This window comes from Mobula hypostoma, chromosome 11 (genome assembly GCF_963921235.1).
Source record: "Mobula hypostoma chromosome 11, sMobHyp1.1, whole genome shotgun sequence".
Lineage (NCBI taxonomy): Eukaryota > Metazoa > Chordata > Chondrichthyes > Myliobatiformes > Myliobatidae > Mobula > Mobula hypostoma.
The window spans coordinates 92,173,885-92,197,840 of record NC_086107.1 but is presented as its reverse complement, the minus strand read 5'-3'; the positions used below and the strand labels follow the sequence as shown (position 1 = coordinate 92,197,840).

The 23,956-nt window shown below is 46.3% G+C and overlaps 1 long non-coding RNA gene across 1 annotated transcript; it reads left to right on the top strand.

Annotated features, from left to right (window-relative positions):
• Positions 1–915: 915 nt before the first annotated feature.
• Positions 916–15,218, top strand: LOC134354353 (uncharacterized). Its single transcript, XR_010019779.1, has 3 exons — positions 916–1,020; positions 8,072–8,217; positions 14,950–15,218. It is a non-coding gene; the product is annotated as an uncharacterized LOC134354353 (long non-coding RNA).
• Positions 15,219–23,956: the final 8,738 nt, after the last annotated feature.

Here is a 23,956-nt window from a genome sequence, read left to right as displayed (position 1 = left end):
CAGAAAATATGTTTGTCTTTTCCTCATGTAGGAAGGGGAGGGAATTGTATCACAGAGAAAGAGCGATCTTAACTTTCTTCCATTCGTTGCTTAGGTTGCTGGGATGGAACCGTGGTGAACGGTGGGCTCACTCACACCCAGACACACACTCTCACACAATGCACACATGCATGCACACACACACACACACACACACACACACCCATACCTATACACACACACACTTTCTCATACACACACACACTTTCTCATACACACACACCACACACAAACACACACACTCACACACTCACCCATACCCATACACACACACACTTTCTCATACACACACATCACACACAAACACACACACTCTCACACACTCACTCACACAAACTTACACACACACACAAACACTCTCTCTCTCACACACACACACACAGACTCTCACACTCACATAGACACACATCACACACACACTCACACACACAAACTCTCACACACTCACATAGATGACACACACACACACACTCACACATACACACACACACACACACACACACACACACACAAGCACGCGGGTGAGAAGTTGCAGTGAGAAATTGCCACGCTCCCTAACTCTGCAGAACGAGGACAGATGGACGGGGAGAGGCACAGGGAATTCTCGGAGGATACGGGCTGACCCATATTTCAAAATAAAACTCGCAACAAAACGCAGATTGTAAGAAGGTCTATAATTCTGATATAAAAATGTCAAATCAAATTCCTCTGCCCCAAATGTTTTTTTTTGTTCATCTTTTCTCTGCTCTACCAGCTTCCCAGGTGGATAGAAGCTCTTCATTCATCATTGTCCCTGCAGTGCCCTCTCCCTCCCTCCCCAACCTTTGTGCACAATCAAAGATCTGATGAAGGGTCTCAACCATTCACTTCCCTCCACAGATGCTGCCAGACCTGCTGAGTTCCTCCAGTGACTTGTGTGTCATTCCTTTTTTGGAGAACATGAATGGATTTTTGGGTTCCTGCATCTGTCAGCAGACACAGGTAAAGCACAGAAAACGGGATATGGTTGGGTGCCGCTCACTCATCACCCCATTACCCACACCCCTTCCCCGGTGGAGGGTGAATACCCTCTCCAGTGCTCCTGATGTGGCCTCTTCTACATTGGAGAGACCCGTCGTAAATTTGAGATATGTTTCGTCTAACCACCTCCCATCCATCCACCAAAAGCTGAATTTCCCGATGGCCTAGTATTTTAATTCTGATTCCCATTCACATTCCGACATGCCAGTCCACCGCCTTCTCTTGTGCCATGATGAGGCCACCCTCAGGGTGAAGGATCAACGCCTTATAGTCCATCTGAGAAGCCCCCAACCTGATGGCATGAATGCCAATTTCTCCTTCCGGTAAAAAGCTTCCCTCTTCTCCTCTTCCCCACACTGGCTTCTTACCTCATCTCACCTGCCTACTACCTCTCCCTGGGGCCCCTTTTCCCTCTATTGTATTGCCCACTCTCCTCTCCTGTCAGATTCCTTCCTCTCCAGCCCTTTACCTTTCCTACCTGCCTGGCTTAATCTATCACCTTCTAGATATCCTCCTTCCCCTTCCCCCCACCTTTTTATTCTGGCATATTCCCCCCTTCCTCTCCAGTCCCAAAGAAAGGTCTCGGCCCGAAATGTCGACTGTTTAATAATTTCCATAGACGTTGCCTGACCTGCTGAGTTGCTCCGGTATTTTGTGTGTGTTGCTCCCAGTCTATTTCCCAGGACTGGGGAATCAAGAACCGGAAGGCATAGGTTTAAGGTGAGAGGGTAGAGATTTAAGAGTAATTTCAGAGGCAATTTTTTTTACGTCAAGGGTGGCATTTAAAGTTGGCAGGGGAAGTGTTGAATGCGGATTTGATTTCAGCATTTAACAGAAATCTAAAGAAGTATATGGATGGGAGGGGTATGGAGAACTCAGGTCCATGTGTGGGTCAATGAGCCTAGACAGAATAATTGTTTGGCACGAACTGGATGGGCTGAATGGTCTACTTCTGTGCTGGAATGTTCTATGACTCTATGACTTTCTAACGCTGTCAGTTTGTCCCTACCTCACTATCTCTACAGCTTAAAACTTTGTCCCTTTAAAAATTCCCTGTTCTGAAGAAAGGTCTCGGACGTAAAATGTCGATACTGTGTCTCACTCACCTCCCCCACTTTGAATCACACAGTGTGCTCTTTCTGAACACACGTTCACGTGGCATCTTAGCAGGGACGGATTCAAATGCAGCGCAGTAACCTGCATTTCATCCTTTGACAACCGGCATGTTCTCTATGACACCACCTATCAGTGTCACTCTCAAAGACAGCCAGGAAGTTAAACCAACAAAGTGTTTATTCTGTGAATGGATTCCCAGACAAGAAACCACTTCCAGCCAACAATACGTAGGGAGTGCTTAGTCATTGAGTCCTCAAACACCACAGTACAGAAATAGGCCCTTCAGCCCAAGTAGGTTGCGCTAAACAATTATTCTTGCCCATTCCTACCTGGAAGATTGCCCTCCATACCTCTCCCATCCACGTACTTATCCTAACTCCTTTGAAGTGTTGAACTCCAACCCACATGCACCACTTCCACCACCACCCTCGTTCCACTGAAATATTTCAGCATTCACCCTTAAACCGTGACCACTAGATCTAGCTTCACGCAAACTCAGCAGAAAAAAGATTGCTTGTATTTGCCCTATCTATCCCCCTCATAATGTTGTATGTCTCTATCAAATTTCTGCTCACTCTTCTACACGCCAAGGGTCATATGATATAATCCTTAGAGGCATCCATATAACCCTCACGAATGCATGGTCAAGTTTGCATATGACACCACTGTAACAGGCCAGATCTAAAACTATGACAAGACAGAGTACAGGAAAGAGAAAGAGAGTCCAGTAAGATAAACACAAGATTTCTGCAGATCTGGACGTCGAGAGCAATGCACAAAGGAAATCAGCTGGTCAAGCAGCATCTATGGAGAGGAATGAACTTTTGATGTTTCAGGAGCCCCTTCTTCAGAGCCTCACGGCATGATGGGAAGACAGTAACCATTGCCACAATGTCAGCAAAACAAAAGCGCTGGTCACTGACTTCAGTGATCAGAGCAGAGTGCATATACTGCATGCACCGATCGTGAAAGATCTCAGTCTGTTTATTCCCCTCCATAGATGCTGCCCGACTTGTTGAGTTCCTCCAGCATTGTATGTGTGTTGACTTGCAGCTGCCTACGCTGAGCTTCCGTTGTAAAGCTATAGTTGGCATTCTTCTGTCACATCGCTAGGTACTGGTATTTGAGATGATGTGTACCAATGGGACGCCTTGGTCCCTGTGAAAATGACCAGGTTTCCTTTCAGGTTTTCATCCACTGAGATATCTTGGCTTTTGCTCGGCTGAGTTACAGAGATGGAATATCATTCCCAATTGTTAGGTTGTCTTCTCTCCCTCAGTATCTCAGTACCCCTATCAGTGTTACTCTCCTTCATATCTCCTCAAGAGCGTCATAGACACAGGAATGTCATGACCTGCCAATCACCTGGTTCCCCTCCTTCTTCCCTTTACTCTACCCTCCTCTCCTATCAGATTCCTTCTTCTGCAGTCCTTTACCACTTCCACCTTTCCCCTTCCAGCTTCTTAATTCATCCCCCCCGCAACCCACCCACCTTCCCCCTCACCTGGTCTCACTGCCTGCTTGCTCTCCTTTCTCACCAACCCCAACCCCCCCAACACTTCCTTTCCGGTCCTGAACAAGGGTCTAGGTCCAAAACGTCAACTGTTCATTCCTCTCTACAGATGCTGTCTGACCTGCTGAGCTCCCCCAGCATTCTATGTGCGTGTGTGCGTGTGTGTGTGTGTGTTGTTCTGGATTTCCAACATCTGCAGAACCTCTTGTGTTTATTAAAAGCTTCACTTATTGAGAAATGATTTGAGGATCACCAGCATAGACGTAGCGTCCAAGTCTCTGGAGCGGGACTGGAACTTGTAGAATGGAGGCTACGGTACCAGTTATTTGGTAGCTTTGAGCTGGTAGTTTCGTGGCTTTTTATCTCTTTGTTTCAGACGCGGAATCACTCGTAAATTGAGCAAGACAAGAGAATCTGGGTCAGCTCAAACTCCATCAGTGATATCAAATTGTTTGTCCTACTTTTGGGAGTCACTGAGCTGTGTTTGATAGATCACCTTGTTTTTGACCCAAATAAATGGATACGACGCGCAGGTGTTGCCAGTTCTGCTCCTCCGCAAGTGATGTGCGAGCTATTCGGGCGCGTCCCAAGGAATTAACCTCTGAACGGTAATTCGCCGTCCAGCGCAGCTGGTAAAGCCACTACCTCACACTTACGTTCTTGTTTGCGGCGTTTGTGTGTTCTCTCAGTGACTGTGTGGCCTCCCACTCCCCCACCACCACCAACCAAACCCCTGGTGCTCTGGTTTCCTCCCAAATCCCGAAGGTGCGCGGGTTGGTGGGTTAATTGGCCACTGTTAAGTTGTCCCCATTATGTGGCTGAGGGGCAGAATTCGGTTGGAGGGAGAATAAAATGTGATTAGAGTAATGAACAATGTGTGTGTGTGTGTGTGTGTGTGTGTGTGTGTGTGTGTGTGTGTGTGTGTGTGTGCACCCTTAACTCCTGGTGGAATCGTCGGGGCGCCGTCAGGACGAGCTTTTTGCACCGATCTTTTTGGTGTGCTCATCGTACAGCGTGTCTTGGGCATTTGAAACCTGGCGGAGCCCATCCCTCTCCAGGTTTTTTGTACGAGGTGGAGTTGTTAGCTCGACACTCAACCCAGGCACGGATGGAGAGCGTGCAAGGGAGCCGGCTGGATTTGAACTCAGGACCCCTCGCCCCGAAGTCCAGCGCTGATGGCACTACGCCACCAGACAGTGCAGTCTCAATCACCCTTTGTGCCTTTCATATTCTCTCTCCATTTCCTGCTTTACAAAACGTCAGGCCTAATGTCCCACCTCTGAAGGTTCAAGACTCATGCCGAACACCTGCTTGGCCTCTATCCTGGTACTCAGTGCAGTACTGAGGGTATGCAGCACGTCTGACATGGACATATTTCAAATGAGCTGTTAAACAGAGATCCTGTCTGACGGATCCCCCAGCGGTACTCTGAAAGAAGCCGTGAAATTTTTCCCAGAGATATTCCCTCCTTCTTATAGGATGGACTTTACTCCCTGTTGCCAGCTGGAAGATGTCCTGCTCTTTGCTGAGGTCCATTGTGGACATGGAGGCATTGTCACCCCTTCCCACCCATGATGTGGGAGCAGCTAACTCGTATTGCACAGACCATGGAGTCCACGGCCCATTCAGCTGGTTGTTATTAAGGACCCTCCTATAACCATGACTTGGTCACCCTGTTATAGGAAAATGAGTGGTGGGGTGGAAGTACGTCTCCACCAAAGGAGGTGTAATCCGCTCCTTCCCTCGCTGGTCTGCAGGTCACAATTGGGCAAGATGTAGCCTCTGCTTAGCCCCACCAATCATGTGAAGCCCTGGGAGCAGGCGGTGGATGATCGTACGAGCAGCTGGTGCGTGCCACGAGCCCTGGTTATGTGACCACTGACGCCAGGCAGACATTCTCCGAAGAGTATTGATAATGGTTGGGATCACCCATTTTGTAAAGACAGCGCCCAGAAGAAGGCAATGGCAAACGACTGCTGTAGAAGAATTTGCCAAGAACAGTCATAGTCATGGAAAGACTATGATTACCTATGTTATATGACATGGCACAGAATGATGATGATGGTGTTATAGGAAAGATGCTATTAAACTAGAAAGAGTGCAGAAGAGATTTACCGGGACTTGGGGACTTGAGTTTACAAGGAGAGGTTGTGCAGACTAGGGCAACATTCCCTGGAATGTAGGAGATTGAGGGGTGACCTGAAAGAGGTATCTAGGATCATGTGTGGAATAGGCAGGGCAACAGAGATAGATTGATTGAACTAGGGCTTTTCTCTTTAGAGTGAAGGAGGAGGAGAGGTGACTTGATAGAGATGCACAAGATGATGAGAGGCATAGACAGAGTGGACAGCCAGAGACTTTCTCCCGGGGTGGAAATGGTTAAATGTGAAGCGACATAATTTTAAGGTGATTAGAAGGAGTGTAGGGGAGATGTCAGTGATAAGTTTTTCACACACAGAGTGGTGGGTGCCCACAGCTCCCTGCCAGGGTTGGTGGTAGAGGCAGATACATCAGGGACATTTAAGGAACTCTTAGATAGGCTCATGGCTGATAGAAAAATGAAGGGCAATGCAGGAGGGAGGAGTTAGATTGATCTCAAAGTAGGTTAAAGTGTCTGCCAACATAATGGACCAAAGGGCCTGTGCTGTAATATTCTATGTTCTATGGAAACACAAAGGTGTTCTTACAGGGAGGGGTTGCTAAATCCAGGAGGGCGTAGGTTTAAGATCAGAGGTGAGAGATTTAACAGGGACATTAGGTTCAGCTTCATCATGAGCTGCCAGAAACAGTGGTTGGGGTGGACATATTAGCGACATTTAAAAGCCATCCAGATAAGCACATGGCTGGATCAGAAAATGTTTTCGCCTCCTTTCCCTCCCTTAACGTTCATCCCCTACACCTATAGCTTTGGCTAGGCCCGATAACCTGATAAGGCTGGGCTGAGACTCAGTGAATCCCCAGGGCTGGCAAATCGGTGAGCCCAGCAGCCGAGGTCCGATTGCCAAAACTCCGGCTCTGTGAGTCTGCGAGTCCGTAGGGGCTGGAGGGGGCCTGTCCTGGAGTTGGAGGCCTGTTTGACTGTGTGAGTGGGTGGGCGTTTGGGAAGGCGGACAGGGGCTTGTTTTGCTGCTGTTTTGTTTTTGTTACAGTTGCTGGTTGTGTTGTTCTGCTGAGCGTCGTGGGTGGGCTACATTGGCGCGGGAATATGTGGCGACAGTTGCGGGCTGCCCCCAGCACATCCTTAGGGTTGCGTTGGTTGTTAACGCAAAGGACGCATTTCACTGTATGTTTCAACGTACGTCTGATAAATAAATTAATCCAAAACCTGAATCTGAATCTGGTTCAGGACTTGAATCTAAATCCGAGGCTTGACAGTTGCCTTTGGGAAACCATTTGGCTGCTGAAAATACCCAAAATCTCCCCTTGCACAAGTTGCCAGAGAGCTCAACCTGAAATAACCACAGAGATCTGAAGAAAAGCCAGGCTTTCTACTCCGCCTGCTAAAATTAGCCTGGTGTGCTGGCGGTTTTTGATAAATCAGTGGCAGGGCCAGGCAGACTGTTGAGGAGCCAAGGCTTCAGACTGGATTAGATCAAACTCCAGAACAAAGACTAAGGATAATTAAAAAGGTCAGGCATGAAAGATTTAACACTGCTTAAAATTTTAACTAGACGTAAACTTAATGATTTCACACACACTTGATTCCATTTAGCTTTCAGTTCTCTCAGACTTAAATGATTCATTTTCTAATATTTTAGAAAGCAAAAGAATCTCAGTGGTTCGTGCACTTAACCGGGACTTCCTGTCCACAGATCCAATTTCCTGTTCCTCTGTTGACCAGGCCAACAGGCCTGATGTGGGATCCAATCCCATGCCCAGCCAATTCCCCTGTTTCTGAGCAGCGACCATGCCCTGCTATGTTACCTCCTAGATTTAAAAATTCTGATATTTACCTTCATAAACCCCTTCTGAGTCCCAGCTCCCTACCATCCCCGAATTCTCCCCAGCCGGAAGTGTAAGTAACTTGGGTTTCTCACCAGAACAGTCAGAACACAAACATGGAGTTGAATCTAGTCCAGATGAAGGGTATCGGCTCGAAACGTCGACTCTTTTCCTCTCCATAGACTCTGCTTGACCTGCTGAGTTCCTGCAGCATTGTTTCTATGAAGATGGCTTCCATCTTATCAGCTCGTTCTCCACTCTCCAATCTTTTCCATTTTCTGCAGTCCCCCAATTCCAATTTCTTGTCCATCCCTGGATTTTATGGACCAACCAATAAGTGCCTCCATCCCCTGCCTACTGTTCAAAGTCCAACTAAATTTATAATGAAACTACATACTGTATATGTCACCATATACTAACTTGAGATTCATTTTCTTGCAGACATTTACAGGAAAATAAAGAAATACAAATGAACATGAGAAACGATACATAAACAAATACCGACATGCAACAAAAGTGCAAAAGAAGACAAATCATGTAAAAAAGAACAATTAATACTAAGAGCATGAATTATAGAAAACCTGAAGGTAAGACTGTATTCTGCAGAATCAGTTCAGAGTAGTGTTGAGTGAGCTTATCCACATTGGTTCAGGAGCATGATGGTTGGAGGATAATAACTGTTCCTGAACATGATGATGTAGAACCTAAAGCCCCTGTACCTCCTGCCTGACGATAGCAGTGAGAAGAGGACATGACCTTAATGGTGGGCATACTTGACGATGGATGCTGGCTTTCTGGCAGTGCTCCATGTAAGTGTGTTAAATGTTGGAGAAGTCTTTGCTTGTGGTGGATTGGGCTGTATTCAACACTTTCTGTGGACCTTTCTGTTCCTAGGCATCGGTTTACCATACCAGGATGCAACCGATCAGGGTACTCTCCGCTGTACATTTATACCGGCCACCTACTTGAACCTACTTCTAACACTATCCTAATAACTCTTTATCACCCTGACTGCAAAATGATTTTTGTTAAAAGCATTCTGGAAAACTTTGGGATATTATTTTCCATCAAGGCTGCCTTGTGGATGTAATTTTTTACTGTAAGACTTTTGGCCATTCATAATTATAGATTAAAATATAAAGATTAAAGATTAGCTTTGTTTGCCGCCTGTATATCAAAGCATACAGTGAAATGTGCCAATTTGCATCAATGACCAACACAATCTGTGGATGTTCTGGGGGCAGCCAGCAAGTTTCACCAACATAGCACGCCCACAACTCACTAACCCTAACCTGTACGTCTTTGGAGAGTGGGAGGAAACTGGAGGAAGCCCTGGCGGACTTGGGGACAATATGAAAACTCCTTACAGGACTGTGGCAGGAATTAAACCCTGACTGGTGATCACTAACTTTGTAAAGCATGAACTAACTACTACTCTATCGTTCCAGCCATGATTCAGGTTGGTCTGTTGATATGTCAATGCTTTCTGGGGTAGTTGGAGCATCTGGTCATTGGTCGCTGTGTGCAGAGCAAGTCTCTGGAAATCTGGAATATCCCAGTCGGCTTACACTATACTGACTTTACAGCGTTAACATCACACTTCAGAATTAACGGAGTGTAACTGCCCCTCACAGGCACATGACTTCACCCTATCAGAGATTCGGATTCAGATTCAGATTTAATTATCATGCACAAGTCGAAACGTACAGCGAAATGCGGTGCTTATGTTAACAGCCAACACAACCCAAGGATGTGCTGGGGGCAGCCCGCAAGTGTCGCCACACCTTGCCGCGCCAACAGGGCAATCCCACAGTGCTCGGCAGAACACGGCAAGCAACAGAGCAACAATAGGGAAACAAGCCCCATTCCCCCTCCCAACCACCAACCCACACACACTCACACAGCCAGCTCTTCGACCCATGGAGAGGCTGTCTCTGGACTCCCCCTCAAGCTTCCAGTCGACTCGCAGATTCGCAGACATTGAACTTTGACGTCCCCAGTCGACTCATAGTAGACTCAGGGTTCCAGCCATCGGGCCTTGACTTTCAGACTTCCAATCGACCTCGGGGCTTGGGCGTTGATCTTCGAGAAACTCCCCTTGTCTTCCCTTCCTCCTCTCTTTAATGAAGGGTCTCATACCTGAACCATTCACTGCTTTTGTTCCGACAGAATAGCTGAATTGCCCTGCCATTTACTGCATTTCTTCCTGATTTCTGCAGTGTTTATTTTGTTTACCCTGGAATTCTAGCCTGCTTTTAATAAAAAGAAGTTGCATCTCCTCACAGACCACAGTAACTTACAGTGATCCTAGTTCGTCTCTCACTTTCAGTCTGCATCGACTATCCTTTTCACTTTCCCTCCACTCTCTTACGATTGGACCCTTACAGGTGATCTCAATCTTCTCCAAGGATCTCCACCTTGTCGTGAGTTCCTGAGATCCCAAGAGTGATGCATCTGAAGTTTAGCCATCTGGCACTTGGAGGTTTAGACAGGGTCAAAGGGGGGGACGATTCTAATTAAAGAGCGATCCAACCAACCCCTCAGCATGGAGCTGGCAGAGGATGATGGCAGGGAAGGAATGAAGGAGTGAAGGGTCTCTAATCATCTTGGATGCCATGCTGCTGGAGCCTGCCCCCAGTCTGTCAAGGACCATGAGTGGCTCCCCGTGCATCAGCCTCCTCACGTTAAGCAGTCACGCACAGGCACTCTCCATTAAGGGATCCAGCCTAACAACCTGGATACGTGGATCCAATATCCCTAAATAAATGCAATAAAATACCTCAAGATCAATCTAACCCTTCCCACTATATAACTCTCAGTTCATGTGCCTATCTAAGGGTCTCTTAAATGTCCCTAATGTATTTGCATCTACCACCCACCCTGACAGCATATTCCACGCACCCACCACTCTCTGTGTAAAGAAAAAAATCCTCCGACATCTCCACTATACCTTCCTCCAATCACCTTAAAAATTATGACCTCTTGTATTAGCCATTTCCACCCAAGAGAAAAGGTTCTGCATATCCACTTAACATATGCTTCTGATCATCTTGTACACTTCTACCCTCCTTCCCTTCAGAGAGAAAGGCCTAGCTCTCTCAGCCTATCCTCATAAGGTATGCTCTCTGATCCAGACAGCATCCTGGTAAACCTCCTTTGTGCCTTCTCTAAAGCTTCCACATCCTTCCTATAATGAGGGGACCAGAACGGAACACAATAGTCGAAATGTGTCTAACCAGGGTTTTATAGAGAGGAGGGGGAGGGAGGGAACGTTGACTCAGACCACGAGAGGCCTGTGTCAGGCATTTTCATGCCTGACAAGATGCAGCTCTGTTTTATAGAGCTGCAACATAACCCTGCAGCTCTTGAACTCAATCTGCTGACTAATGAAGGCCAACACCCCATATGCCTTCTTAACCATCCTATCTTGATAGTCAGGGCATGAAGGATTACGGGGAGAAGGCAGGAGACTGAGGCTGAGAGGGAAATGGACCAACCATGACAAAATGGCAGAGCAGACTCGAAGACATCAGTGGCCTAATTCTGCTCCAATATCTTATGGTCTTATGGTGTATCAAATTGTGCGGCAAGCTCGAAGGATCTATGGACATGGATCTTGTCCTTTGGGAATTTTTATTCATGGAGGTTCGTGAGAATTGAGAATGGAAGGGAGACTGAGATAATGAGTGAGATTGAAAATGGCTTTGAGATTGGTAGTGAGATTGATAGTGGTAGTGCGTTTGGGGTTGGGAATGAGATTGGGAGAACTCAATATCAATCAAAGTTGTTCAGTCTCCATTTGCTTGATTTGTGATCAGAGGCTAACTTTGAGAAGATGCGAAAGGATTTAGGAGTGGATTGGGAAAACTTGTTTTATGGGAAGGATGTAACAGAGAAATGGAGGTCATTTAAAGGTGAAATTTTGAGGGTTCAGAATCTTTATGTTCCTGTTACGTTGAAAGGAAAGGTTAAAAGTTTGAGAGAGCCATGGTTTTCAAGAGATATTAGAAACTTGGTTCAGAAAAAGAGAGAGATCTTCAATAAATATAGGCAGCTTGGAGTTAATGATGTATTCGAGGAATATAAAGAATGTAAAAAAGAATCTTAAGAAAGAAATTAGAAAAGCTAAAAGAAGATACGAGGCTGCTTAGGCAAGTAAGGTGAAAATAAATCCAAAGGGTTTCTACAGTTATGTTAGTGGCAAAAGGATGGTGAGGGATAAAATTGGTCCCTTGGAGAATCAGAGTGGACGGCTATGTGCGGAGCCAAAAGAGATGGGGGAGATTTTAAACAATTTCTTTTCTTCGGTATTCACTAAGGAGAAGGATATTGAATTGTGTAAGGTAAAGGAAACAAGGAGGGTAGTTATGGAAAGTATGACAATTAAAGAAGTGGAAGTACTGACACTTTTAAGGAATATGAAAGTGGATAAGTCTCTGGGTCCGGACAAGATATTCCCTAGGACTTTGAGGGAAGTTAGTGTAGAAATAACAGGGGCTCTGACAGAAATATTTCAAATGTCGTTAGAAATGGGAATGGTGCCGGAGGATTGGCGTATTGCTCATGTAGTTCCATTGTTTAAGAAGGGTTCTAAGAGTAAACCTGGCAATTATCGGTCTGTGAGTTTGCCATCAGTGGTGGGTAAATTGATGGGAAGTATTCTTAGAGATGGTATATATAATTATCTGAATAGACAGGGTCTGATTAGGAACAGTCAACATGGATTTGTGCGTGGAAGGTCACGTTTGACAAATCTTATTGAATTTTTTGATGAGATTACTAAGAAAGTTGATGAGGGTAAAACGGTGAATGTTGTCTAGATGGACTTCAGTAAGGCCTTTGACAAGGTTCCACACAGAAGGTTAGTTAGGAAGGTTCAATCGTTAGGCATTAATATGGAAGTAGTAAAATGGATTCAGCAGTGGCTGGATGGGAGACGCCAGAGCGTAGTGGTGGACAACTGTGTGTCAGATTGGAGGACGGTGTGTAGTGGTGTGCTTCAGGGATCTGTACTGGGTCCAATGTTGTTTGTAATATATATTAATGATCTAGATGATGGGGTGGTAAATTGGATTAGAAAGTATGCAGGTGATACTAAGATAGTTGGTGTTGTGGATGATGAGGTAGGTTTTCAAAACTTGTAGAGAGATTTAGGACAGTTAGAAGAGTGGGCTGAAAGATGGCAGATGGAGTTTAATGCTGAAAAATGTGAGGTGCTACGTTTTGGTAGAACTAATCAAAATAGGACATACATGGTAAATGGTAGAGCATTAAAGAATGCTTTAGAACGGAGGGATCTAGGAATAATGGTACATAGTTCCCTGAAGATGGAATCTCATGTGGATAGGGTGGTGAAGAAAGCTTTTGGTTTGCTGGCCTTTATTAATCAGAGCATTGAGTATAGGAGTTGGGATGTAATGTTGAATTTGTATAAGGCATTGGTAAGGCCAAATCTGGAGTATTGTGTACAGTTCTGGTCACCGAATTATAGGAAAGATGTCAATAAAATTGAGAGAGTACAGAGGAGGTTTACTAAAATGTTGCCTGGGTTTCATCTCCTGAGTTACAGAGAAAGGTTGAACAAGTTAGGTCTTTATTCTTTGGAGCGTAGAAGGTTGAGGGGGGACTTGATAGAGGTGTTTAAAATTATGAGGGGTATTGATAGAGTTGACGTGGTTAGACTTTTCACATTGAGAGAGGGGAAGATTCAAACAAGAGGGCATGGGTTGAGAATTAGAGGACAAAAGTTTAGGGGTAACATGAGGGGGAACTTCTTTACTCAGAGTGTGGTAGCTGTGTGGAATGAGCTTCCAGCAGAAGTGGTTGAGACAGGTTCTATGTTGTCGTTTAAAGTTAAATTGGATAGATATATGGACAGGAAAGGAATTGAGGGTTATGGGCTGAGTGCAGGTCAGTGGGAATAGGATAAGGTAAGAGTTCGGCAGGACTAGAAGGGCCGAGATGGCCTGTTTCTGTGCTGTAATTGTTATATGGTTATATATAGGTGCAGAGATTGAGGGGGATACAGAAGAGTTATTACCCTTGAAACTCTGCATATGCCCATCAGAGGTCAACAGGAAACCTTCCCCAAGCCTCACCAACTCCCAGTCTCTGGTCTCTCTGAATACTTCCCTTTATCTCAGTTCCAGGAACAATGGGCAAGACGCAGGGCGACATCACCTGGTGGTCAGCAGTGCTGTTTGATTGTGAGATGATTGTGAGGTAGAAGATGTTGCATTTGAGAAGACAAAATTCAAGGGGAAAGTATACAAGACAAGAAGGACATATGACATAGAGGCAGAATTAGGCCATTCAGCCCATCACTCTGTTCCCCCATTCAATCATGGCTGATTTATTTTCCCTCACAACCCCATTCTCCTGTCTTCTCTCCCTAACCTTTGACACCCCCACTAGTCAAGAACTTATCATCCTCCACCTAATGACTTGGCATCCACAGGCATCTGTGGCAACGAATTCCACAGATTCACCACCCTCTGGCTAAAGAAATTCTTCCTCACCTCTGTTCTAAAATGATGCCCTTCTGGTCTGAGACTGTCCCCTCTGGTCCGATACGCTCCAACTATTGGAAACATCCTCTCCACGTCCACTCTGTCTGGACCTATCAGTATTCAGTGGGTCTTAATAAGACCTCTTTCCTCTAGACTCTGATGAGCTCAGACCCATCAAATGGTCCTCATACATTAACCCTTTCAGTCCCAGGATCATTCTCATAATCCTCCTCTGGACCTTTTCCGATGCCAGCACATCCTTTCCTGCATAAGAGATCCAGAACTGCTCAGAATACTCCAAATGCGGATCTGACCAATGCCCTAAAAAAGCCTCTGCATTAGTTCCTTGCTTTTAGATTCTAGTCCTCTTGAACTGAATGCATATCAGCTACTTGGGGATATGTACATAATGTGAGAAGTAGGGGGTGTAAAGGAGATGTGCGGGCCAGGTTTTGGTGGGAAAGAAGCCGTTTCTGAATGAAATTAATGGCAGGTCACTTACCAGCATTGATGTGCCAAGGGATTTGGGGGGTCCAAGTTTATAACTTCCGGATAGTGGCCAGACAAATCAATAGAGAGGTAAAGAAGATGTAAGGCATGCTCAGGGCACAGAGTATAGGTTCAAGAACAGTGATTGTCTTTCATCAGGCATCGGAACCAATGTGGGTAACACTAATTTTTGTATTTGCACAGCTTACCTTCTTTTGTACCTTGATTCCTTGTCAGTCTTTGTTTGTGCATAGTGTTTTCAATAATTGTAGTTGTATTTCATTGTTCTGCTGTGAACTGGGTCCACTGATGATGCCATAGCCTCGGCCCTCCACTCCGTCCTGTCCCACCTAGAAAATGATGCCTCATACGCCAGGATGTTGTTCGTGGACTACTGCTTGGCATTTAACGTGATCGTCCCTCAGAGGCTGGTGGGTAAACTGTCCTCGTTGGGACTCAAAACTCCTCTCTGTAATTGGATCTTGGGCTTCTTGAAGGAGAGACCGCAGTCGTTCCAAGCGGATGGCAGCATCTCAAGCTCCATCATGAGCACTGGTCACCCTCAGATGTGTGCGCTCAGTCCGCTGCTGCTCATGATGCTGACTCACAACTGCACCGCCAGATTCAGCTGGAACCACACCATGATGATACGACAGTGGCTGGCCTCATCAGCAACAATGGTGAGTCAGCATACAAAGAGGAGGTAGAGAGGCTTGTCAAATGATGTAAGAACAACAAGTCAGCCATAGATGAGACAAAAGAAATGATTGTAGACTTCAGGAAGTCACAGGTTGATCATTCTCCATTACACATCAATGGCTTCACCCTGAAGAGCACAAAGTTCCTTTGTGTGCATGCAATGGATGATCTAACCTGGTCCCACAATATATCCTCACTAGTCAAGAAGGTGACTACACTTTCTGAGAAGATTTAGGTATGCAAGGCTCTCCGCCCCCATTCTAACAGCTTTCTACAGGAGAACCATCCAGAGTGCTCTGTCTGGCTGCATCACTGTGTGGTACCGAAACTGTAAAGCATCGGGCTTCAGGGCCCTACAGAGGACAGTAAGAACTGCCAAGAAGATCATCAGGGTCTCCCGACCCCCATTCGTGACATTTACCAGGAGCGTTACAGATGTAGGGCCCAAAGCATTGTTGAGGATCCCTACCACCCATCCCACAATCTCTCTGACCCATTACTGTCAGGAATGGGGCTCAGGAGCATCAGGACTAGGACCACCAGGCTGGGTAACAATTTCTTCCCTCAGGCTGTGAGACTAATGAATACCCTGCCACCACCTAGCTGTCGTCACTAGGACAGCGAGCTGTTTATGTACTGTTTACTGTTTACCTGTGCTGGGCTTTACTCCATGCATCTTGAATGATATATCATTAACTGATTCATAGTATAAGATTTTGATTCATGTGCTGTACGATATATGTTATATGGGTGCCCCATGGTCCAGAGGAACGTTGTTTCATTTGGTTGCATATATGTAGTGTCAGATCACAATAAACCCAAACTTGAACTCAAATGCCTGCAAGGAAATGAATCTCAAGGTTGTATATGTTTACACACTGTATATTTACTTTGAAAATAAATTTACTTTGAACATTGAACTTTGTCTTTAACATGCATTTTGAGTTGCTTCATCACAGGAAGGGTGTGGAGGCTTTGAAGAGGGTTCAGAAGAGGTTCCTGGTTTAGAAGGTATGAGCTATAAAGTGAAATTGGGTTAGACAATAGACAATAGCTGCAGGAGTAGGCCATTCAGCCCTTTGAGCCAGCACCACCATTCACTGTGATCATGGCTGATCATCCACAATCAGTACCCTTTTCCTGCCTTCTCCCCATATTCCTTCACTCCGCTATCTTTAAGAGCTTTATTTAACTCTTTTCTGAAAGAATCCAGAGAATTGGCCTCCACTGCCTTCTGAGGCAGAGCATTCCACAGAACCACAACCCTCTGTGTGAAAAAGTTTTTCCTCAACTCCGTTCTAAATGGTCTACCCCTTATTCTTAAACTGTGCCCTTTGGTTCTGGACTCCCCCAACATCGGGAACATGATTCCTGCCTCTAGCGTGTCCAATCCCTTAATAATCTTATATGTTTCAATGTACTGTTTACTGTTTACCTGTGCTGGGCTTTACTCCATGCATCTTGAATGATATATCATTAACTGATTCATAGTATAAGATTTTGGTTTATGTGCTGTACGATATATGTTATATGGGTGCCCCATGGTCCAGAGGAACGTTGTTTCATTTGGTTGCATATATGTCGTGTTGTTTTCTCTTGAGTAACGGAAGCTGAGGAAAGACTTGATAGTGGTTGATAAAATTATGAGAGGCACAGATAAGCAAATTACATACTAGAGGACAGATATGTAGGATGAAAGGGGGGTAAGTTTAAAGGGGATGTGCAGGGTACTTTTATATACACAGAGTGATGGTTGCCCAGTGGGGAAGAAGCTGATTGTGGGTTTTCAGCCTCCTGTACCTCCTTAGTGACAGCAGTAATGAGAAGAAGGAGTGTCCAGGATGGAAGTCCACCTCCAGAACCATGTAAAGTTTAGAAATGAGCCAATGAGGCCGGGGTCACCATCTCCTCCAATCAAATTGCTTTCCCAGTTCTGCAGTTCCATCCATTGCCTCTTGGGGGTGGTGATGTGTAGTAAACTATCTAGGAAGCTCAGCACTGTCACCTGATGGCTGCAATGGGTACTGCAAACAGCTGTGATAAATCCAGACCTAACCAGTTCCCCTCTCTGGACCACCACTCTGCTCCGTCCAGTGGAATTAGTCCCTACTCTTACTAATTTATCCTTTGGCTCCTCCCACTTCCTCCAGACTAAAGGGGTAGCCATGGGCACCCATATGGGTCCCAGCTATGCCTGCCTTTTTGTTGGCTTTGTGGAACAATCTATGTTCCAAACCTATCTGTCCCCCACTTTTCCTTCGCTACATCGACGACTGCATTGGCGCTGCTTCCTGCACACATGCTGAGCTCATTAGCTTCATTAACTTTGCCTCCAACTTTCACCCTGCCCTCAAGTTTACCTGGTCCATTTCCGACACCTCCCTCCCCTTTCTAGATCTTTCTGTCTCTATCTCTGGAGACAGCTTACCTACTGATGTCTACTATAAGCCTACTGACTCTCACAGCTATCTGGACTATTCCTCTTCCATCATCTCCACTGCATCTGCTCTCAGGATGAGGCTTTTCATTCCAGGACGAAGGAAGTGTCCTCCTTTTTTAAAAGAAGGGGCTTCCCTTCCTCCACCATCAACTCTGTTCTCAAACACATCTCCCCCATTTCACGCACGTCTGCTCTCACTCCATCCTCCCGCCACCCCACTAGGAATAGAGTTCCCCTGGTCCTCACCTACCACCCCACCAGCCTCCGGGTCCAACATATAATTCTCCGTAACTTCCACCACCTCCAACGGGATCCCACCACTAAGCACATCTTTCCCTCCCCCCCCCCCGCATTCCGCAGGAATTGCTCCCTATGCGACTCCCTTGTCCATTCGTCTCCCCCATCCCTCCCCACTGATCTCCCTCCTGGCACTTATCCTTCTAAGCGGAACAAGTGCTACACATGCCCTTACACTTCCTCCCTCACTACTATTCAGGGCCCCAGACAGTCCTTCCAGGTGAGGCGACACTTCACCTGTGAGTCGGCTGGGGTGATATACTGTGTCCGGTGCTCCTGATGTGGCCTTCTATATATTGGCGAGACCCAATACAGACTGGAAGATTGTTTCACTGAACACCTACGCTCTGTCTACCAGAGAAAGCAGGATCTCCCAGTGGCCGCACATTTTAATTCCACGTCCCATTCCCATTCTGATATGTCTATCCACGGCCTCCTCTACTGCAAAGATGAAGCCACACTCAGGTTGGAGGAACAACACCTTATATTCCGTCTGGGTAGCCTCCAACCTGATGGCATGAACATTGACTTCTCAAACTTCCACTAATGCCCCACCTCCCCCTCGTACCCCATCCGTTATTTATTTATTTATATATACACATTCTTTTTCTCTCTCTCTCTCCTTTTTCTCCCTCTGTCCCTCTCACTATACCCCTTGCCCTTCCTCTGGGCTTCCCCCACCCCCTTTTCTTTCTTCCCGGACCTCCTGTCCCATGATCCTCTCGTATCCCTTTTGCCAATCACCTGTCCAGCTCTTGGCTCCATCCCTCCCCCTCCTGTCTTCTCCTTTCATTTCGGATCTCCCCCTCCCCCTCCCACTTTCAAATCTCTTACTAGCTCTTCCTTCAGTTAGTCCTGACGAAGGGTCTTGGCCCGAAACGTCGACTGTACCTCTTCCTAGAGATGCTGCCTGGCCTGCTGCGTTCACCAGCAACTTTAATGTGTGTTGTTTGTGTGATAAATCCTGTTGGCAGAGACTGGAAGAATTCAGGAATTCAGACTTTGCTCCGCCACTCAGTAGCATCAAGGCCACCCACTGTAGCTCCCTCAAAGGCCAAGGAAACACCAGAGACTGCAGAGGCTGGAATCTGGAGCAACACCCAATCTCCTGAAGGAACTCAGCAGGTCAGGCAGCATCTGTGGGGAGAGAGGAACTGTCAATCTTCAGGTCAAAACCTTACATCAGGACCAGCTGATGGAACCAAATGGTTTGTTGTTGTTGTTCAATCCACTGAATTGGGAATTATCCCTCAGCTGATTGGGATAAATTGTGGGATAAATGTTAGATTAGATTTGCCTTCATTTGGTTCACTATTGTCACATATTTCAAGATAAAGTGAAAATCTGGTCATACTCTTCATACGGATCAGATCATTACACAATGTATTGAGCTAGAATAAGGTAAAACAATGCAGAATAAAGTGTAAAATCTCCCAAAAGAGCGCAGTGTAGGAAAATGATCAAGTGCAAGATCACAATGAGGCAGACTGTAAGGCCAAGAGTACAAGATGTCCATTCAGGAGTCTAATAACAGTGGGATTGAAGCTGTCCTTGAGCCTGGTGGGACAAGGACGTGCTTCCAGGCTTTTGTATCTTCTGCTCCGTGGGAGAATGGCACAGTTATGTAAAGGTTAGCACAATGCTTTACAGGAGAGATGACCCGGGTTCAATTCCTGCCGCTGCTGTAAGGAGTTTGTACGTTCTCCCCGTGACCGTGTGGGTTTCCTCCAGGAGCTCTGGTTTCCTCCCATAATCCACAGCCTACCGGTTGGTAGCTTAACTGGTCATTGTCTGTTGTCCCCCAATTAGGCTAGGGTTACATTGGAGATTGCTGGGTGTCACGGTCTGAAGAGCCGGAAGGGCCCATTCTGTGCTGTATGTCAATGAAAAATAAAAAATAATAAAGAAAGAATATCCAGAGAAAGTGAGGCCTTTAACCACGTTGGCAGCGGGAAATAGAGACAAACTTCACAGAGGGGAGGCTGGTTCCTGTGATGTGCTGAACTGTGCCCTCAACTCTCCACAGTTTCTTGTGGTCACGTACCATTCTTGTGATCATTCGAGTCGAGTACGAGGTTCTTCCAAAGGGGTTGTCTATCGGCGGGTCCTAAGGTGGCTGTAGAGGCCGATCCGAGATCCACATCTTCTGGTGCTGTTTGGATACGAGTAGATGGTGGCTGCGGTCTTTTGGTTGCTCTGTCGCTCCTTCTGCAGTTGCCACTTGTTCTCCGCGGCACAGAGCTCATTCTCACGAAGCGCAGTTCCCTCTTGAATGGATTTCCTCCAGGTGTACCCATTGAGTGCAATGTCTTCCCCGTTTTATATGCATTGTTAATTCTCTTCAGGCTGATTTTGATGGTACCTTTGAAGCGTTTCCTTTGCCCACTGGGGGCTCACTGACCTTCCTTCAGCTGGGAGTAAAGGGGACAGGTGTGAGGCAACCAGACGACATGTCCTATCCATCAGAGCTGGTGTTGTTTTATCATGGAGATGATGTTCATGTTGGACTCCTCCAGTACTCTGGTGTTAGTGTGTCAGTCCTTTCAGCTGATCCTTTCGTAAGGTTCTTTGGTGGTATTGTTCCAGATTTTCAGATGTCTTCTGGTGAGACAGGAGGCGAGGTAGCAGTGTTGACTCCGTTGTTGCGAGGACTAGGCCTCAAAGCTCGGGCTTGCCTGCTGCTGCAGTCCAGGTGAGAAGAAAACACCAGAGGCAGTGTAGCGTGGCATCCGTGCTCGGTTGGGGGTGACCTCTCCCGTCGCTGCTGCTCTCCAGTGTTGGATCGGTGGAATTGGATACCATCAATTTGTGAGACTTGTCGCTCAGGGTCTAGGACTAAACATATGTTTTCTTGCAGGGTTATGTCCTTCCTTTCTCTCTCTCATTATTTTGAATGTGTGTGTATGTGTTTGTACCCTGCCCCAGAGGAACGCTATCTCATTCAGCTGTATCCATGTATGGTCCAAATAATAATTAAACTTGATATGATTTTGATTTGATTTGATGTGGTCCATGAACCAGCTCTATATAGTAAAAAGTTCAACTGCTCTATAGACCAAAAGTTTTACTTGGACCTCTCCATTACAGTCTTCAAAGACTCTCTTCCTTAATCTTGCAAAGGTACCACGGCATTACTTAAGCAGTGGCTGATTTGTGAGTCGATATCTGCTCTTGATGAGAGAATGCTACCCAGCTAGGGAAGACAGTTTACACTTTTAAGGGCGATAACATCAATGTTTATGGAGTTGGATAAATGGCTGGTTGCACGGTGGCTGATATAGGATTTGTGTTTTTTTTAAATATTCAAAACAAGACCCAGGGCTCTATATCCCTTGGCAAAGACATTCAGGACACATCGGAGGTCTTCTTCACAGCGTGCTGCGATGGCATTCTCACCCACACACTGAAGCCCCATGATAGTGGTGGTGCTGATCTTGTTCTTGGCCTTGAACCAGTTCGGTTGAAAACCCTGTTGCCCATTCCATACACGATAGGGATTCGCTGTGGCAGGTCTTGGCCAGTGAGGTGAAGGATGACAGGAATAAAGATGGTAAGTAGGGCAGGTGTAATGATGCAGCGCCGTTTGACTCCAGTCTTGACAGTGAAGGGTTCTGATTCAGCGCCGCTGTTGCTGAGTGCGGTGGCTGACATTCCGTCATACAGCAGCCACAGTGTTCATAAATACTTGTCAGGCCAGCCATGTCTTGTTAGTATATGTCAGAGCGCTTGTGGCCTCTGTCAAATCTGTGAAAGCCAAGCACAAGTGCTGTATTTGCCACATTTTTCCCGTAATCGACGTGCTGTGAAGATCATATCTGTGGTAACTCGAGATGGGGCGGAAAGCACACTGCAATTCAGGGAGTACTTCTTCAGACAGCGGGGGGAGTTGGTTGACAAGGACACAAGTGCACTTTGCCTGTTGTTGATAGGAGGGAGGTGCCTCTGAATTATGATTATGATTATGAGGACACGCAGTCCCCTTTTATTGTCAATTAGTAATGCATGCATTAAGAAATGATAAGAATGTTTTTCCAGAATGATATCATGAAAACACATGACAAACCAACTTAAAAACTAACAAAAAGCACATAATTATAACATATAGTTACAACAGTGCAAAGCAATACCGTAATTTGATAAGAACAGACCTTGGCACAGTAAAAGTCTCAAAGTCTCTCGAAAGTCCCATCATCTCACACAGACGGTAAACCTCCAGCACCGCCAACTTGCCGGTGCAGCATCCTGGAAGCATCCAACCACAGTCCGACTCCAAGTCCGTCCGAAAACTCCGAGCCTCCGACCAGCTCTTCGACTCCGAGCGCCGAGCACCATCTCTGCCGAGCGCTTCGACCCCGGCCCCGGCAACAGGCAATACGCAAAGCCGAGGATTTGGGGCCTTCGTCCCTGGAGATTCTCGATCGCACAGTAGCAGCGGCAGTGAAGCGGGCATTTCAGAAGTTACTCCACATGTTCCTTTGCCACAATCTGCCTTGTCTCCCTTTCTTCCTTCAGGTATTTCCTTTGGAGGTTTTCCCCAACAAGGCCTGAAGGTGCATTTGGGTTGGATCATGATTAGTGCATTCCTGAGCTTTGAGAGCAGTTGTTTCTTTTCCCAGACCTTCAGGAGCAAGGCATGTACAGTATGTGGTGTAGGAACACTGGTCCACCTTCCCTAAGGATCTCGGATGGGATCCTGCCAGGACCAGTGACTTTGTTGTTTTTCAGGCTCCTGGTGGCATCATGGACCTCTTTCTCTCCCACTGGGAGTTTGCCCCATGTCTTCCCTCACAGGTCTCCGGAGGAGTTGTGTCAACAGCACTGCCACTGTTCAGGAATTCTCTCCATCGATTGTTGGCATCTTTCAGATCCTTCAGCAAGTTCTGCCCATCTTTTGAGTGGGGTTTAACCTGAGTAACTTGGACCATAGACGGCTTTCGTGGCACTAACAAAGCCTCTCATGTCACCAGAGTCTGCCAGTCTCTGGATTTCTCAGTCCACTGAGAACTCTTTACCTTTCTCACCCCGTACTGGACATTTAACTTGACTCTGGAGTAAGATTCCCTTTTGGCCTTGCTGATGATGTCATTCTGCCAGTCACAAAAGGCTTTCCTTTTCTTGGAGATAAGCTGTTCTTTCCTCATGTCATTGCAATGAAACCATTCCTGATGCTTTCTGACTTGTACCCAAGGATGTTGTTATGGGGTATTAAGGATGGTGGAGTTAAGCAGATCCCAATATTCTTCAATATCCTTTAGATATTTCCTTTGGACATTTTCCCCAACAAGGCCTGAAGGTGTAGTTGGGTTGGGTAGCAGACTCAAGCAGTTACTCATGTCCTGATCAGCTTCTGAAAAACCCTTTTCTTTGTCATGAGTCTGATGGACATGGTGGATGGAGCAAATCAGGCAATGATGGCTCTTGTGATATTCACATCATGGCGGTCCCTAGCTCGGACAATGCCACAGTCAATGAGATGTCACTGATTAGATCTGGGAGTTTTATGGCAAAAGGGAGATTTTTTATGGTAATATAAGCACATATGGTGAGAAGTAGTTCTCCATGTGAGTTGCTGTTCCAAAGGGAGAAGTCCCAGCCTGGCTCTGAAGTCCCCGAAGAGGATTAGCTTATCCTCCTTGGGGATGCTCGACAGTGTTACATCTAGGCAAATGTATGCAAGTCCGGAGTTGGTGCAGAAGCATTGGGACCCTGATGAAGGGTCTCAACCTGAAATGTCGACTGTTCACTCTTTTCCGTAGATGCCGCCTGGCCTGCTGAGTTCCTCCAGCATTTTGTGTGTGTGTCTCTTGTAAGGAAAGCCTGTTCTCTGGAACAGAACCATGGGCTATCCTACTGAGGAGGGTAGATCGGGATTCAGTGTCCTGTCTTACAGAC